Source organism: Triturus cristatus, chromosome 5_2 (genome assembly GCF_964204655.1).
Source record: "Triturus cristatus chromosome 5_2, aTriCri1.1, whole genome shotgun sequence".
Classification (NCBI taxonomy): Eukaryota; Metazoa; Chordata; class Amphibia; order Caudata; family Salamandridae; genus Triturus; species Triturus cristatus.
This window is the reverse complement of record NC_140588.1, coordinates 924,515,915-924,531,563: the sequence shown is the minus strand read 5'-3', so window position 1 is coordinate 924,531,563 and position 15,649 is coordinate 924,515,915. Positions and strand designations below refer to the sequence as shown.

Sequence of the window (15,649 nt, the reverse complement as noted above, 5' to 3'; positions counted from 1 at the left end):
CATCAGACTCCTCTTATCATAATCTGTCGACGCGGACGCGTTTCGGCCATATGAAACATCTAGGCCTCCTCAGTACAGGGGTGAGGGAAACGACCTAAGCAAAAAATACAAAAAACACATATAGTGTCTATTCACAACAAGGACTATCTCAATCTCTGTGCCAAACACCAGAAAACCCAACGTGACAACAAAATGTGGTACCCAAAGAAGTTAGAAATAAATAAATAAAAATAAGCGAAAGAATAAAGGAGAATCCACCAGCTTCTAAGCGACATGTGCCATGCTTGAAGTGCTCAAAATAAATACCAAACTGAAAAAATGTGTATGAGTATGACATAAAAACATACATCTTACTTCTCTACTAATGAACCACAGAGAGGTAAATCTGAAGATGTACCCTGAGTTTATACCAAAGATCGCACTCACTTTCCAGAAATCTGTGAGCCTTTTACAATCCGGACAGCGTTAATCAGAAAACGGTATAGAGATCGTGCAGCTAAGGTTCATACAATGATGCGCACCTCCAAGCACTCTAAATCGCAGATAAATGCCACTTCGTTATACAGCTACAAATCTAGAAAACAACAAAGAATACTACATAATACAAAACCGTCCCTCTTACACTAACTGTCTATTAAGCTCTTTCCCCAAGGTCAACAAACAAAGTAAAAGCTATAAATCATGATTTCGCTCCCCAGGGTCAACCAACAAAAGCCAAAGCCATAACTCATACCTTTTAATAATCGAGGACCTACGAAGTCGTGTCTCCTTCGGTCTTAGTAACGACACAGGGCAGTGAACCCTCAGCGCGGTTTCAGTTAAGACCGCGACTCGGCGTCCCATGTGATCGGGACCCGGAAGCAACCAGCAAAAGAAAGAACGGACTACTAAAGTCACTGCTATTACTGCAACAACACAAACAAGGGACTGAGAATCCCAATCATTTTAAAGAAACAACACCACGACCAACCAACATCTCATGATCAAAACTAGATACATCAAGACCCTAAACAAAAACAAATAATAAAGGAAACCCATCGTGACACGCAGGGGAACCGAGGTAGGCACAGAGATAAGCTTACAATCTTACATTCACATCAATTTCTAAATTGCTTTAAGATATACAAGTGTATCTTCCATAAACTTATTATGGGTATACAATCAATCACAAGCATCAAAAACATTTTGTAGAAAAAAAACATTAGGTAAAAACATTAAAGTACATAAACACTCATAAGAAAATATATAGAGAGACTCTGGAGGAGTGTGTCAGTGGACTGTACAATATATACATATATACACGAAGTTACATTTGACATACGTTTTTTTGGGGAGAATATACAGTGCATCAATAAGAACTATTGTCCAATGAAATTAGATTAATGCCCAAATTTCATCACGGTCATTAAGACCAACTCTGGCAGTATGGTATTTCTCTATCATACGTGCTTCAAGTTTATTCAAAGTGGTCTGGAGGGTCAATTTATTTGGAGATTTAACTACCAAAAGAACAGACCACCTAATATCGTTCTCATTATGATTACACTCCACAAAGTGTTGAACCAAGGGGGCTCCCTGTGTCTTGCAGCGTAATCTAGACTGATGCTGCATCACCCTCATTTTGACTGCTTGTGTGGTCTGCCCTATGTATACCTTTTCACAAGGGCACATAAGGAAGTAAACAACATTTCTCGTGTTACAGTTTGAAAAGTTGTTTTGAATATGTTTTTTATCATTCAACATCACAAATTTAGAGTTAGTCGTGTATGGGCATACCACACAGCCATTACACTTAAAATGACCCACCACTGGCGGCAAACCTAGCATATTTCTTAAGTCTCCCTTGGGGGAATTAGTCCGAGCAGCTCTTACTAGATGTTGACGTATATTTTTGCCTTTACAAAATGCAAACAAAGGTTTAGGAATATTCAAATGTTCAATTAGCCTCCAATTCCGTAAAAGGATTTGTTTAATTTTATTGGCATTGGGGTTATAAGTAAGCACACACGTCATTCGGTTAGACTCCTGTTTCTCCTTAGGGGTCAATAAATTTTCACGTGGTGTGAACCATGCTCGTTTCAAGGCAGTTCTTACCAATTTTTTTGGATAGCCTCTGTCGCATTGTTTTTTTTGCAATCTCTCAGCATTCTCAAAATAATCGATCTTATTAGTGCAATTGCGGCGAATTCTTAAGAATTGACCGTAAGGTAAATTTTCCTTCAGATTCCTCGGGTGGCCACTCGAAAAATGCAATAAGGTATTACGATCAGTTGGCTTAGTGTAAAGACTTACTTCAAGTATTCCAGTGTTATTACGTACTCATACATCTAAAAAGTTGATTTTGGAGTCACTATACGTAATGGAAAAATTAAGGTCTACTGAGCGAGCATTTAACCAACTGTGAAATTCTAGTAGTTGTTTATTATTCCCGGTCCATATCATAAAGATATCATCGATGAATCGGATCCACCGAGTGATGTGTGATTTGAATGGAGTCATTTCATGAAAAATGTGCTGTGTCTCAAAGGCGTCCATTACAAGATTCGCAATTTCTGGGGCGAAACAGCACCCCATCGCCACGCCTTTAACGTGTACATATAAATCATCTTTAATGGCAAAGAAGCTATTTTTGAGACAAATCTTGGCAAGGGCTGTGATGAACTCCGTAGGCACAATATGTGGTCTAGGCCTCCTATCTAAGACCATCCCGAGGACAAGCATTGCTTCTTCCTGCGGAATATTGGTGTAGAGACTTTCAACATCGAAAGTGACCAACAACTATCGAATATCGAATTCTCAATCTTTGATATAAAGTCCATAGTATCCCTAATATAGGCCTTAGTCAGGGGTACAAAGGGTTTCAAGAACACATCTATGTATTTAGCTAAAGGTTCTAGTATTGACCCACATGCTGCAATAATCGGCCGTCCCAGAGGTTGTTCAATATTTTTGTGAACTTTAGGCAGTACATAAATATTAGGGATTTTTTGTGGCGCGGTGTTCAAATAATTGTATTCTTTTTTACAAATATATCCATCATTCAAACCTTGTGTCGTTAAATGTAAAATTTGGGCTTTTAAACATGCGGTCGGATTATCACTGATCGGGCGATAATGTTCCAAATTGTTAAGTTGGTTCACTATCACATTATCGTAATCATTACTGTACCATAAGACAATGCCACCCCCCTTATCAGCCGGTTTAATGACTGTAAGGGGATTGTGGGTAAGTTCTTTCAATGCCATCCGCTCTTCCTGGGTGAAGTTAGGTTTAAAGAAACACCTTTTCTTATTTAGTTCATCAACTTCTCTCAAAATTTGATCTTCTAAAAGAAGAATCTCATTTGGCATGGAAGTACTCTCCGGACAGAATGTAGATTTATTTAGCAATCCACTGGTATTATTTTCATGAATTTCATCCTGATCTGCAAAAAAGGTTTTCAGTCTAATTTTACGCAAAAATCTAAGAACCTCTGTTTTAATGTTCACTGGGTCCTGCAAAATGAGTGGGACAAAGGAAAGGCCCTTATGTAGTACTTGCCGTTCCATGTCTGTCAAAGGGTGCTTTGAAAGGTTGTAAATGGGGATTAGTTTCTTACCACTATTCCCTCCCTCACTGAACTCCTGTCTTATCGGTTGTATGTTCTCCGTCGGGTCCTGAAGATTCCTTGTTCCGGGGCTGGCATGGGAGCTCTCTATTCTCCTCTGAATCCCCTCCCCCTGCATCCTCTGTCTAAAAAAGGAAGGGTTTTAGGGTATTGGTAATAGGTGGGATAAGGTTGATAGGGTGGAAGATATGTTCCCGCTCCCTGATCTGAATCTGAGGAAGAATCTGAAAAGGTAATACATTTTCTACGAGATCTACCTCTATATTGCAAATTCAAAGTACTTGGATTGTTATTTTTAAAGAAATACTCCTTCAAATATGGATATACCAGTTCAGTTTTGAAATTTTTTATATCTTTCGTAACTTTTGAGGTTTTAAGGTTCACTACATGTGTTCTAAAATTATCGTTTTTTCAATAGATTCTAACAAAGCCTTAGCATCAATAATTGTAGTGTCTGCCCCAATTTCTTCCTCTAAATTTTTAATCTCTTTCAATTCTTCCTCACTTATTCTCAATGCAGTTTGGATTGAAAGAACTATCCAATCACGTGAGCATTTAGTCCCCACTCCACTGAAATCCAACAGGTAATGATTTGTCATTAACAAATATCACCAGAATATTCTTAACCTGCAGACTTGCAGGAATCGTATTACTTTTAAGATGTTCTAAAAGTACTTGTACATGCAATTGCGTTCTAGTATTCTTTTTTCTTAGTTGTATAAGACGTTCACCCTTATCTGAAGTATAGGTACCCGATGTTACTTGGTCTCTACCCAACATAGAGGGAATTTGTAATAATCTATTGATCTCTTCCTCCGAATATTGCACCATATGTGGTTCAGACATTTCAGTCCATTCAAAATAAAATACAACAACCTCCAAACATATAATCAAACACAGAAATGTTCAGGAAAAGTCTAACAGCATCTTGCCTTTCAAAATTACACCTGAAGACTGTAAAATAGTGAACTTTACAATGCTCTCACATGAAGGAATAATTAAAGATGAGAAAACGTCATTTTTTCTCTGAAAGTATATCTAATTCCACTAAACTTTCAAAAAAACAGTTTTGCATTGTCTCTAAACTTCAACACACTGGTGCCATAAAATTTGGAATACCACCACTATAAGTCTTTTGTGACAATATTTCCGTTTTTTTTTCTCAGGGAAAATGTTTACCATCTAGGGACCCATCGTTAATGTTCAAATCTCTCAGGTTCCCCAAATGATCCTGTTCCAGCATGGCAGCTAAAACCACTCCTTTCAGCAGGTGACATCACACTGACTGATTTTAATAGCTCATTGAAGCATGGCAATTTTCCAAATCTCCTCCTTAGTAAAATCCTCTGGTAAAGAAGACTGCCCCGGGTCAACAACCAGAACATGAAATGCACATATCTGATAGAGACTTCTAGCCGCAGATTCCTTATCTTAGAATATTTCCTAAGCATCAGACTGGATTCGGAAGTTTTTTTGTGGTGAGTATTCCTGTGTGCTGCTAGGTGGTGTCGTTAGGTTCCTTGTGGTGTCGTCCACACCGGAAGTGGCGCGTGTTGTGCCTATTGAGGTGCCACCCCAAAGTGCTGACATCAGTTCTCTTCTTTCCATGCCAGTCAGCACAGATCCGGCAAAGAGCTACCCCCAGTTACTTTTTGGCTGACCTTTTTTCAAATCTTTTGTCAAATATTTTTGAGACATTGTCTCATTGTTCACGAGGAAGGCTGGTATTAAGCCCTGTGGTGCCTGTCACAGGCAAATGACACCACGTCCGCCTCTGATGCCTCAACTGTGACCACCACACCAACACATGTGTCGATTGTCGTGCCATGTACTCCAAGGCCTTGAGGGAACGGCCCGTCAAGCTCTGTGCTGTTCGACATGCAGTGCTGCAACAGTCTCGATACCGGTCGAGAGTAAGGTCCTGGGATTGGTCAAGAAGCCATTCCAAGCGGTCGTTGTTGCACTCAAAATTGTCCGGGTGTTCAGGTGAGTCCCACAAGTGGAAAAGAATAAAAAGTTGAAGAGGTCTTCGACTTCACCCTATTCGCCGAAGTCATTCAACAAGACAAGGGAATATCTGCATTCGAGGCCTGATTCTGAGGTTAAGCCTACGCCTGGGCCATCTATGCACCTTCCCGAGTTTCCAGGAGCCAGAGTGACCCCATCCTATTCCAATGAATTATGTGAGGCCCTGCACCTCACATTAGGGTGGCCCGTCGCTGCGCAACACCTTTGGGCCATTTGGTCTTGGGAGGGTCCCCTACTGGTCTTCCGCCAGCGGGGTTGCCCCAGCCGCCAGTGAGGCCCCTTGAATCCATGAACTGATCTGGACTGGCGCCGGTCGAGCCACCTTGAACTTCCTTTATGCCGGCCCCACTGCTGTTGTCCCCGGTGCTGCTGGCGCCATCCCCATCCTGATCCCCAACACAGAGCCAGATGGCCGTCATCCGACTCTGGCGCTGACTGGAGGCATTCCATCCAGGCTGAAGCCTGTGCCCTATTCCTTTGGGCTAGGGCTTGGGGATGACTGTTAGGGGCCACTGCACGTTGATGAATATCAGCCCGAGATATCACTGAGGACACCTGGTGTGAGGATGTGGTGGATGCCCGTGGACTGGACACCTCCCCAGATACTGGATTAGTCTCCCCTCCTACCTTGGCTATGGAGGAGGATGTCTCATTTGCTATGGTGATGAGGAGGGTGGCCGAGGTTATGGACCTTCAGCTGCCCTCCGTGGCCGTCTTGATGGGGTGCTTCAGCTGGGAGTCACCCCTTCCAAACCGTTTCTCCCATTTAATGAAGCCCTCACGGACTTTCTTCTCCGGTCCTGGTCCAAGCCCCGCACAGGTGCTCCTGTGAATAGGACAATTACCTACCACCATCGCCCCACCTGAGAAAACCCCGATTTCCTCACTCAGCAGCTTACCCTGGAGACTTTGGTGGTCCAAGCCTCCACTTCCAGAGTAAACCCTGGCGTATTCCCTACCACTCCATCGGACAGGAAATCCAAGAAGCTGGATACCTTGGGAAAGAAAATGTTCTATTCCGCCATTCTGGCACTGTGGTCAGTGAACACTGCATGCCTTTTGGACCGATACTCCCATTCGCTCTGAGACTCCATTGCGCAGGTGCTGCCTATGGTCTTGGAGGAGGCCCGAGCCACCCTCTCTCACACTATTGCTCATGGGAGGGACGCATCTAAGTTGGTGAACCCATGTAGGCTTGGTACGACTGACTCACTAGGCAGAGTGGTTTCATCATCGGTGGAACTTAGGTGCCACGCTTGGTTGAGAACCACTGGCTTTTTGGGGATTGTCCAGGCCTCCCTCATGAACATGCCCTTTGATGGCTCCCTTCTCTTCATAGACAAGGCGGCTGATCGCTAGAGCGCTTCAAGGACAGCAGAGCTACAGCCAGGTCGTTGGTCCTTTCCATGACATCTCGCCAACCTCAGTGCGTCTTTCACTCCTTTCGTGGCCATGCATGGAGCTTCCAGCTACGTCTGTACCCACCCAGCCACCATCGCATGCAAGCTTCACAGCCCATCTATAGCAGAGGCTATGGTACCCACAGACCTTGTGGGTCAGGTAGCTAGAGTGTGAGCTAGTTCACCACCCCATCACAGCCACAGCCTCCAAACCTCTTTAGTTTGCCCTCTGACCATCATGGACATCCAGTGGGAGGCAGGATATGGCATCACCTGCACCACTGGAGGTCGATAACATCTGACAGCTGCGTTCTCCAGATTGTCTAAAGGGGCTGCTCCCACCCCTTCATGACTGCCCCTTCACCTATGCCTCCCACTTGCAACAGGCTGACAGAGGTCGACATCTCATTACTTTGCTATGAAGTGGCAGCTCTTTTGGCCAAGGATGCCTTTGAGAGCGTATCAGCATCAGCAGTCGGTCTTGGTTGTTATTCCTAGTACTTTCTGGTGCCCAAGCAGGATGGAGCCCTTTGTCCTATCCTAAACCTGCACCCTCTACATTTCTTCCTGAAAAATGAGAAATTCGAAATGCTCACGCTCGCTCAAGTCCTGTCTGCCCTGGACCTGGGAGACTGGTTCCTAGCATTGGAAGGACGCATACCTCCACATTCCCCTCATGCCTAACTACAAACGTTACCTGTGGTTCACGGTAGGCAATGAGCATTTTCAGTTCACCATGCTCTCCTTTGGCCTTACCAGTGCCCCTTGGGCTTTCACCAAGGATATGGTTGCAGTTGCAGCATATTTGTGGAAATCAAGGGTACCAGTCTTCCCCCAACTCGACAACTAGCTGTTGAAGGTGGGCTCATCCTAGATGATCATCTCTCACCTCCAGACTACGGTAGACCTCCTGCACTCACTGGGGTTAACTATCAACATACCAATGTCACACCTGACCCCTTCTTTGCCCCCCATTTCATTGGAGCTGTTCAGGACACAGTGCAGGTTCGGGCTAATACTCCTGAACGGTGAGTCCAGGATATTCAGGCTATGAAACCAATGTTTCAGCCTCTATTCTGGATTTCAGTGAGACTGACGCTGAGGCTGCTGGGCCTCACAGCCTCTTGTATCCTGCTTGTGACACATGCCCACTGGCATGAAGTTCCAGCATTAGGGGAATCTCTATTACATGGTCACTACCTTGGAGGGCACTGCAAAAGACCTGCAGTGGTGGTTAATGAACCGCGATTGGGTAAGCAGCAGACCCCTCTCCCTTTCTCAATGAGATCTGACAGTAGTGACCGATGCGTCACTCCTGGGCTTAGGTAGCCATCTGGGAGAGGTGGAGATCAGAGGCCTCTGCCTATCGGCAGAATCCGGACTCCACATCAACTTGTTCTCTGAGCGATCCAACTAGCATTGAAAGCCTTTCTACCCTCTGTAGGAAGCTGGCTCTGTAGATACTTTACCAAAATGAGGTATAGTGTGCACAGAGTGCAGTGGAACCCCAAAGGTAGGCAGAGGTAAAAGTAGATAGCACCTTACTCTATTTGTGGAAGTGTGGGTGAGCATTAAGGCTTTATCAGAGGGTAGGTTTAAGCATTTGCTGTACACACTCTCCCTTCCCCACCCAGATCTGACAGTTCTGACAGATGTGTCACCCCTGGGCTCAGGTAGCCATCTGGGAGAGGTTGAGTTCAGAGGCCTCTGCTTTTCGGCGGAATCCAGACTCCACATCAACCTGTTCTCTGAGCGCTCCAACTAGCATTGAAAGCCTTTCTGCCCTCTGTAGGAAGCTGGCTCTGTATATACTATACCAAAACGAGGTATAGTGTGCACAGCGTCCAGTGGAACCCGAAAGGTAGGCAGAGGTAAAAGTAGATAGCACCTTACTCTCTATTTGTGGTAGTGTGGGCGAGCAGTAAGGCTTTATCAGAGGGTAGGGTTAAGCATTTGTTGTACAAACTCAATCAGCAAATGATTGCACACAGTCAAAGACTTAACTCAGACCAATTGGTTTTGTATAAAAAATATTCTTTTAGTTATTTTATTTCCTAGAAACAATCAAGCCTGGCAATGGTAAGTGATCTATACTTTACAGTAATAATACAGTTTGAATTGCAGTTGTATCAATATACTTTGGTTTGACTACAGTAGAATTACTGGTAATGCAGTGCTTTGAAATATTTTACATATACTTTGTATTGGCTTTTCAATAGGATGTCAAGTAGATTACTTTACAGATTACTTTTCTTACACAGTGTAGTATACCTGGATACTACACAGGGACATTTTCTGTAAACAGGTAAGTAGAAGCATTTTGGTTATTTAGTTACAGTATTAGAGATTTTTATAGATTTTCCAACTCCACACTTAGAAACGTTTTCACAGTAAATAGTCAATGTTATCCTATAGGAGGAAATATTGTTATCGGTTACAGATAAGTACTTAGTTGTGGGAGTTGGGTTTCTGAGGTTTAACTCAGGGGTCCCCCAGAGTTAAGGATGCGCTCCTGTTACATCCTCAGCGGCACTAGGGCGGCTGGATGCAGAGTGCTGAGACCCAATGTTATCCAATGGGGGATAGGGGGCCTTGCGATCAGGCCACAAGGTTGTGGGAGCAAAGCTACTGGACTTTAGCTCAGGGCAAATGAAGGTTCAAGTTAGCACCAAAGGTAAACCCTCAGCAGCACTAGGGCGGCCGGGTGCTGTTTTGTCGTAGTCTGCCTGTTACTTTCAATAGGGATTCTCCGGTTTGCAAACACACTGCAGGCTCGGAGATGAAGGTCTTTTGGGTGCGACCACCACTTGGAGAGGTAAATTGGGATGCTGGGGGTTGGCTAGACACCGTCGGTTGGTTCACCCAAGGCCGTGGGGCGTGGGGTGCAGGGGTGTCTTTTAGAGTTGGATCTTCTTACCAGCTCCTGGTCGCGGTTGGGGGTACATTCCGGATTGAGCCTGCAGGTGTTGGATGGAGGCTTGAGGCAGGTCAGGGATCACTGGATCTCAGGTCTGGATAACTGGGGGGACTTCCTTGTGGCGTTGGGCCACTCGAACTTGGGCCGTGGGCGCCAGGTGCACAGTGGTGCAGACTCGCGGATTTCGCCGGAGCTGGAGTCTGTTGGTGAACAAATCCGGTGGACACGGAAGATCTTTGGAGGGCAGGGCAGGTCCTTGGGGTTTTTTTTGTAAAACATTTTTTTTACATTATTTTCTTTTTCTGTTCTGCACTGTCAAAAAAAAATAGTACAGAGGTATGACATTCAAACCGCCCACCCCGCCCCCCACTCTGTAAAACTATGGAATCAGTGGCACAGAAAGAAGGGTAAACATAAGTAAATGGCACTATAAAAATCAGAAGAGGAGAGAAGAGATAATAATAAAAGAGAGAGTAATGAAAAGAATCCAGGCATCAGAAAAGAATATGACAAAGGAAGAAAAAGAAAACAGGCAAGGGAGAAAACACAGGCCGGGTTAACCCGGCTGCTCTAGCCAAGATGTTAGCGTTTCCCACACATCCAGACCCTTCTTCCGACTTTTGCGCCCTTTCCTGGCGTAGACTGTTTTTTCTAGATGGTAAGTAGCCACTGAGAGAATGGTGGGGGATCGGCATCCAACCATGCGGAAGTGACACAGATCCTCCACACTGCCATTGCAATGAATATTAAGCCCCCACTTTTGATCCTGATGGTTTCGGACTGAGTCCCCAGCAGATGACTGTGGGGGTTAGCACAATAGTCTGGTTGCTGACTTCCCCTAGAAATTCCTGTACCTTAAGGAGGATTGAGGCGAGTTTAGGACAGGTTGCAAATATGTGAATTGAGTCGACACCAAACTCAGAGCACCGGGGGCATAGTGTCCCTTTGCCAACTCCCCACTTGGCAATTTTGCTGGGTGTAATGTTCAGAAAAAAGATGGTTATAAAATGTTGTGCCTGCAGTTTGGCTGGCAGCAAAATATTTTGAGACAGTGCTAAGGAGTTGAAAAATATGCTGTGCGAAGATTCGAGTTTGGTGTGCCATTTATCAGCTATTTTTTGTAAGTCATCTGGGGTTTGTCTATTTAGTATGTTATACAAAAGACCTTTCCGAGGGGCCGTGGTGTCACGTAGTGTGTTGAGAAGTTCCTCTTCCGTAAACCCTGCGTTACCCCCAACCTTTCTGGAAAGAAAATTACGTATGGAGAGATACTTGAAGGCATCTTGGCTTTTCAGACCGTATTTAGATTGCAGGTTTACGAATGATTTGACTCCCTCGCTAGTAATGAGATCCCCCAGTTTCGCAATGCCTGCCCTGTGCCAATCTGAAAAGTAGGACCTACCAAAAATAGCGGGAAGATTGCAATTTGTCGTGATAGGAGAATAATAGTTGAATCTTCCCAACCCAAATATTCTACGGATATTACGGAAGACCTTGTATGAGTTCATTAAGGTCTTAAATCTCACACGTTTGTAGTATCCAAACGAGGTCTCTTGGAGAAGACAGCCCCAGTGCTCTTCACCCAGTAGGAGTTGGAAAGGCGGGGAGAGCCCAGATGTAGGTGAGAGGGGGGGTTCCCTCACCAGCTCAGAACTGTATTGCATAACTGAGGCCCAGTAAAAAAGCATAATGTTGGGGAAGGCCCACCCACCCCGCTCTCTTGGAAGAGATAGTTGCCTTAGAGCCCTCCTTGGTTGTGAGTAGGCCCAAATAAACTGCGTGAACATTTGCTGGAATTTCTGCAAATTGGCTTTGCTGAATTCCAGGGGTACAGTGCGAAAGAAGTAAAGAAGTTTAGGAAAGTATGTCATTTTGATTACGTTGCATCTACCAACAAGGGTCAGGTGTAGGTTATCAATTTGTTTAAGGGCCTTCTTGGTATCTGCAGCGAGAGGGACTAAGTTATCTGTTACAATTTCGTCAATGTTGGCAGATATGAGAACCCCCAGAAATTTAGCTTTTGGCACTACCCTAGCATCAATCCAGGTGATTTCCCTGTTTATGATTATTTGGGTTTTATTCTTGTTCAAGGCGTAGCCCGAGATTATCCAACATTTTTGTGCCTCTAGCTCCAATGCCAGTATGGCGTTCTCGGGATCAGGGGAAGTTATGGCCAGGTCATCCGCATAAGCCATGATTTTAATGTTAATGCCCTGGATGCTAATTGCTAAGATGGCGGGATGCCTTTCAATTTGTTTAATGAATGGGTCCAGGTAAAGGGCAAATAACAGAGGGGAGCAGGGACAGCCCTTTCTGGTGCCCCGGGAGATGTTGAATTGGTCAGTAAATCGCCCATGTATGGAGACACAGGCCGTCGGTTTTAGATATAGAGCCTGTACCGCCTGTGTAAGTCTAGGACCAAAACCCATCCTGCCCATGACAGCCCACAAGAACCGCCAGGAGACCTGGTCAAATGCTTTTTCAGCATCTAGTAGTGTTAATGACATCGGATCTCCTGCTACCTGTGCTGCGTCAAACAGGGTAATGGCCCGCCTGACATGTTCCGTGGTGCCTTTTTTTGGAATGAAGCCATGTTGCCATTCTGAGACTAAGGACTCGGCCACAGAGGATATTCTAGATGCCAATATTTTAGAGAAGACTTTGGAGTCGCAGTTGATGAGAGTGATGGGTCTGTATGAGCTCATCTCTAGTGAGGACTTACCCTTTTTAGGGAATATAGATATTCTAGCATTGGACCAGGAAGCAGGGGGGGAAGCCCAATTAAATATAGAGGTTACCACGTCGGTCAAGATTGATTTAATTTGAGGGGCAAAGATCTTATAGAACTCTACAGGAATACCATCCATTCCTGCGGCTATCCCATCTGGTAAGCCAGATAGAGCTTCCATGATTTCATCCCAAGTTGGAATGAGTTCTAGCAGCTCGCTGTTATCAGAGGTAAGCTGTCTAAGGTCTATCTTGCTTAAGTAGCTAGCTATCTCGCTGTCGAGTGAGCCATCCGCACTGCGGTTCTCCTCAGTATATAACTCGGTGTAAAATTCCTGAAATCCCTTCTGTATTGCATTAGGATCATTAGTCTCATTCCCTGTAGTTAATTTGATTGCGTGTATTTCACTACTTGTGGACTGTTGCCTGGTTTTGACGGCCAGATGGTGCCCAATGCCATCACTGCACTCGTAATATTTTTCCCGCAGTGTTGCCCACTTAGCTGCAGTTTTTTCCGCAAATACTGCTCCTATTTCTGCTTTAGCAAGGACTACCTCTTTTGGGCATTTTCGATATCCTGTCCTGACTTAACCAATAGGACCAGGTTTGTTTCTGCTCTCCTTAGTTTCCCCTGCAGATCACTAATTAGCAGCTTTTCCTTCCTATTCTACCTTACTGAGAACCTCAAAGTATCGCCCCTGACACCCGCCTTTAGTGTATCCCAGACAGTCATCGTTGAGGCAGTTCCGATGTTCATTTCCAGGAATTCCTGGATCCAGCCTTGCATATGTGCCCGATAGCCTGCGTTTTGTAAAAGGGCTTTCTCGAAACTCCATCTAGGTGCCTCCTTCCAATTCCCTAATCCCTTGATGTTTAATATGAGAGGATTATGATCTGACATAAAGCGAGGCGCAGTGTCTATGGTGCAATTACTAAGAAGTGAAGATGAAACAAAAAAGTAATCTAATCTAACAAGAGTGTAGTGCGGGACCTAAAAAAAGGTGTAGCCAGGTTGCGTAGGATTTAAGCTGGCCCAAATATCACTTAGCCCATGGATCTGAGCTAGGTTGACTAGTGCTTGAAATACTAGGGGCTTTCTGCCTTTGTACCTCCATTTGCTATAAATTTTCCAGTCGCTGGGCAAATGTATATTGAGGTCGCCACATAGGATGATAGGAGTGGGCCAGTGGGCTAGCTCCCCTGAGACCATGTTAATGATCCCTGGCTCGTCTACGTGGCTACCATACAGTGAGCAGAGGGTAAAAGGAGGATTAGAAGAAAGGAGGCATTCAGTTATTACCCATCTGCCCAGTGAGCCTGATTTAACACTGGGATTACTAAGAGAAAGTCTTCTATCTGCCATAATTCCTACCCCTTTTGTCTTGGCGCCCTGTGTGGTAGCCCCACCGACTTTAAACCCCAGTGTGTCTAATAGATGTTTCTGTGAACCCTCTATGTAAGTCTCCTGGAGGCAGATGATGTTGCCCCCCTAGAGAGCGTAGACCTTGGGCAACATTTTGCCTTTTTGAGGTGTCATTCAAGCCACAAATATTGGCAGAGACAAGCCTAAGTGAATCTATCTTAGCCATCTAGGTGTTGGAAGGAAACATTTAACCTCACCCAATATCTTAACAAGTGAGTACGGAGATGTGTACGTGCCAAAGAGTGCCCTTGATTCTTCTGTGCCAATTCTAGTACCCGTCCCATCCTTCCCTGCCCTCCCCCCGCCCAGCCTACCCCCCCCTTTCTTCTGAGCAATCAGGAATAACCTGAGTGATGGTAGTCAGACATGAGCCCCGGCTGTCAACCACGCCTAAAAAGAACCAAATTAGACTTTCATTCGGCTAGTAGCCCCCTTATTTCCCCCCCCCTTTTGATGGGAAGAAGAGAAAGAAGAAAAAAAAAGAGAAGAAACAAACAGGAAAACAAAGGGCTGACCACTATATCAATTGTAAGATTCACATAAAGCTGCCGTAGTGCGACCATTGTCACGGCTTGCAAATTTATAAAGACTGTAAGAACGAGAGTAAGAGCAGAGGGGAAATAGCAGGGGTAAAGGGTGAGCTTTTCATCTAAGACTCTTCCTGGATTTCAGCTCGTTCAAGTATTCGCCAGCTTTTACTTCGGACAGGAAGACTTTGGTGCCCCCGTTGAGGATTACTTTGAGTCTAGCAGGGTTCATTAAGTATACTTCGGCCCCCAGCTGCTGTAACGGAGAGATCAGTTGTCTCAGGCGCCATTTCCGCTCTACTGTTTGGTGGCAAAAGTCGGGTTTAGCGAAAAATATTATGCCATTGGCCCCTTTCTTGGAATTAGGGCGAGCCTGATCGTAGATTAACTGTCTAAGAAGAAAGTTGCCAAAGTAAACCAGGAATACCCTTGGCTGTCCCCCAGTGGTGTTGCCGCGGTCGTGTTGCTGTCTCTGGTTGAAGGGAAAGCGGTGCGCCCTCTGCACCTCGCGATCCCAGTCCCAACCCTGTTGGTCAGGAAAGGAATCCTGCAAAAGTTTCATGATGAAGCGTCTAGGGTCATCCCCTTCCTTCCCCTCTGGAATACCAAGCAGGCGGAGATTGTTCCTGCGCTGGCGGTTTTCCTGGTCCTCCATCTTAGACATTAGGTCTACCAGGCAGGAAATATTGGACTCGCTCTGTTGGTTGGCTGCCACGGATTTGGTTTCCAAATGCTCGGTACGCGCTTCCACCATGGAGACACGGTCCCTTATGTCGGTGCAGGTTTTATTCAGCCGTCTTAGGCCTCCCTGAAGTTTCTTAGCAGCACCTTTGGCTGCGCGATTGTCTGGCCGAACCTCCTCCTGAAACTCTTTGATGGAAGCTAAGATAGAGGCTAGGGATGGCTCAGCTATGTCTGCAGGCAGGTTTTTTGTGGACCCCCACTGTGTTGTGCTGGGATCATCCTCGTCCAGAGGATAAGATATTTGAGAGTCTGAATAGTCCCATTTCAACTGGCTAC

General features: G+C 45.1%; 1 protein-coding gene across 6 annotated transcripts in view; it reads right to left on the bottom strand.

The window, feature by feature from the left end:
* Positions 1 to 866, bottom strand: part of LOC146829437 (uncharacterized) — a 112,352-nt gene extending 111,486 nt beyond the window's left edge. For all 6 annotated transcript variants that reach the window (XR_014962262.1, XR_014962261.1, XR_014962263.1 and 3 more), the window contains exon 1: positions 734 to 866. The gene's annotated coding sequence lies outside the window, so the exon portion shown is untranslated. The remainder of the gene's footprint in view (positions 1 to 733) is intronic.
* Positions 867 to 15,649: the final 14,783 nt, after the last annotated feature.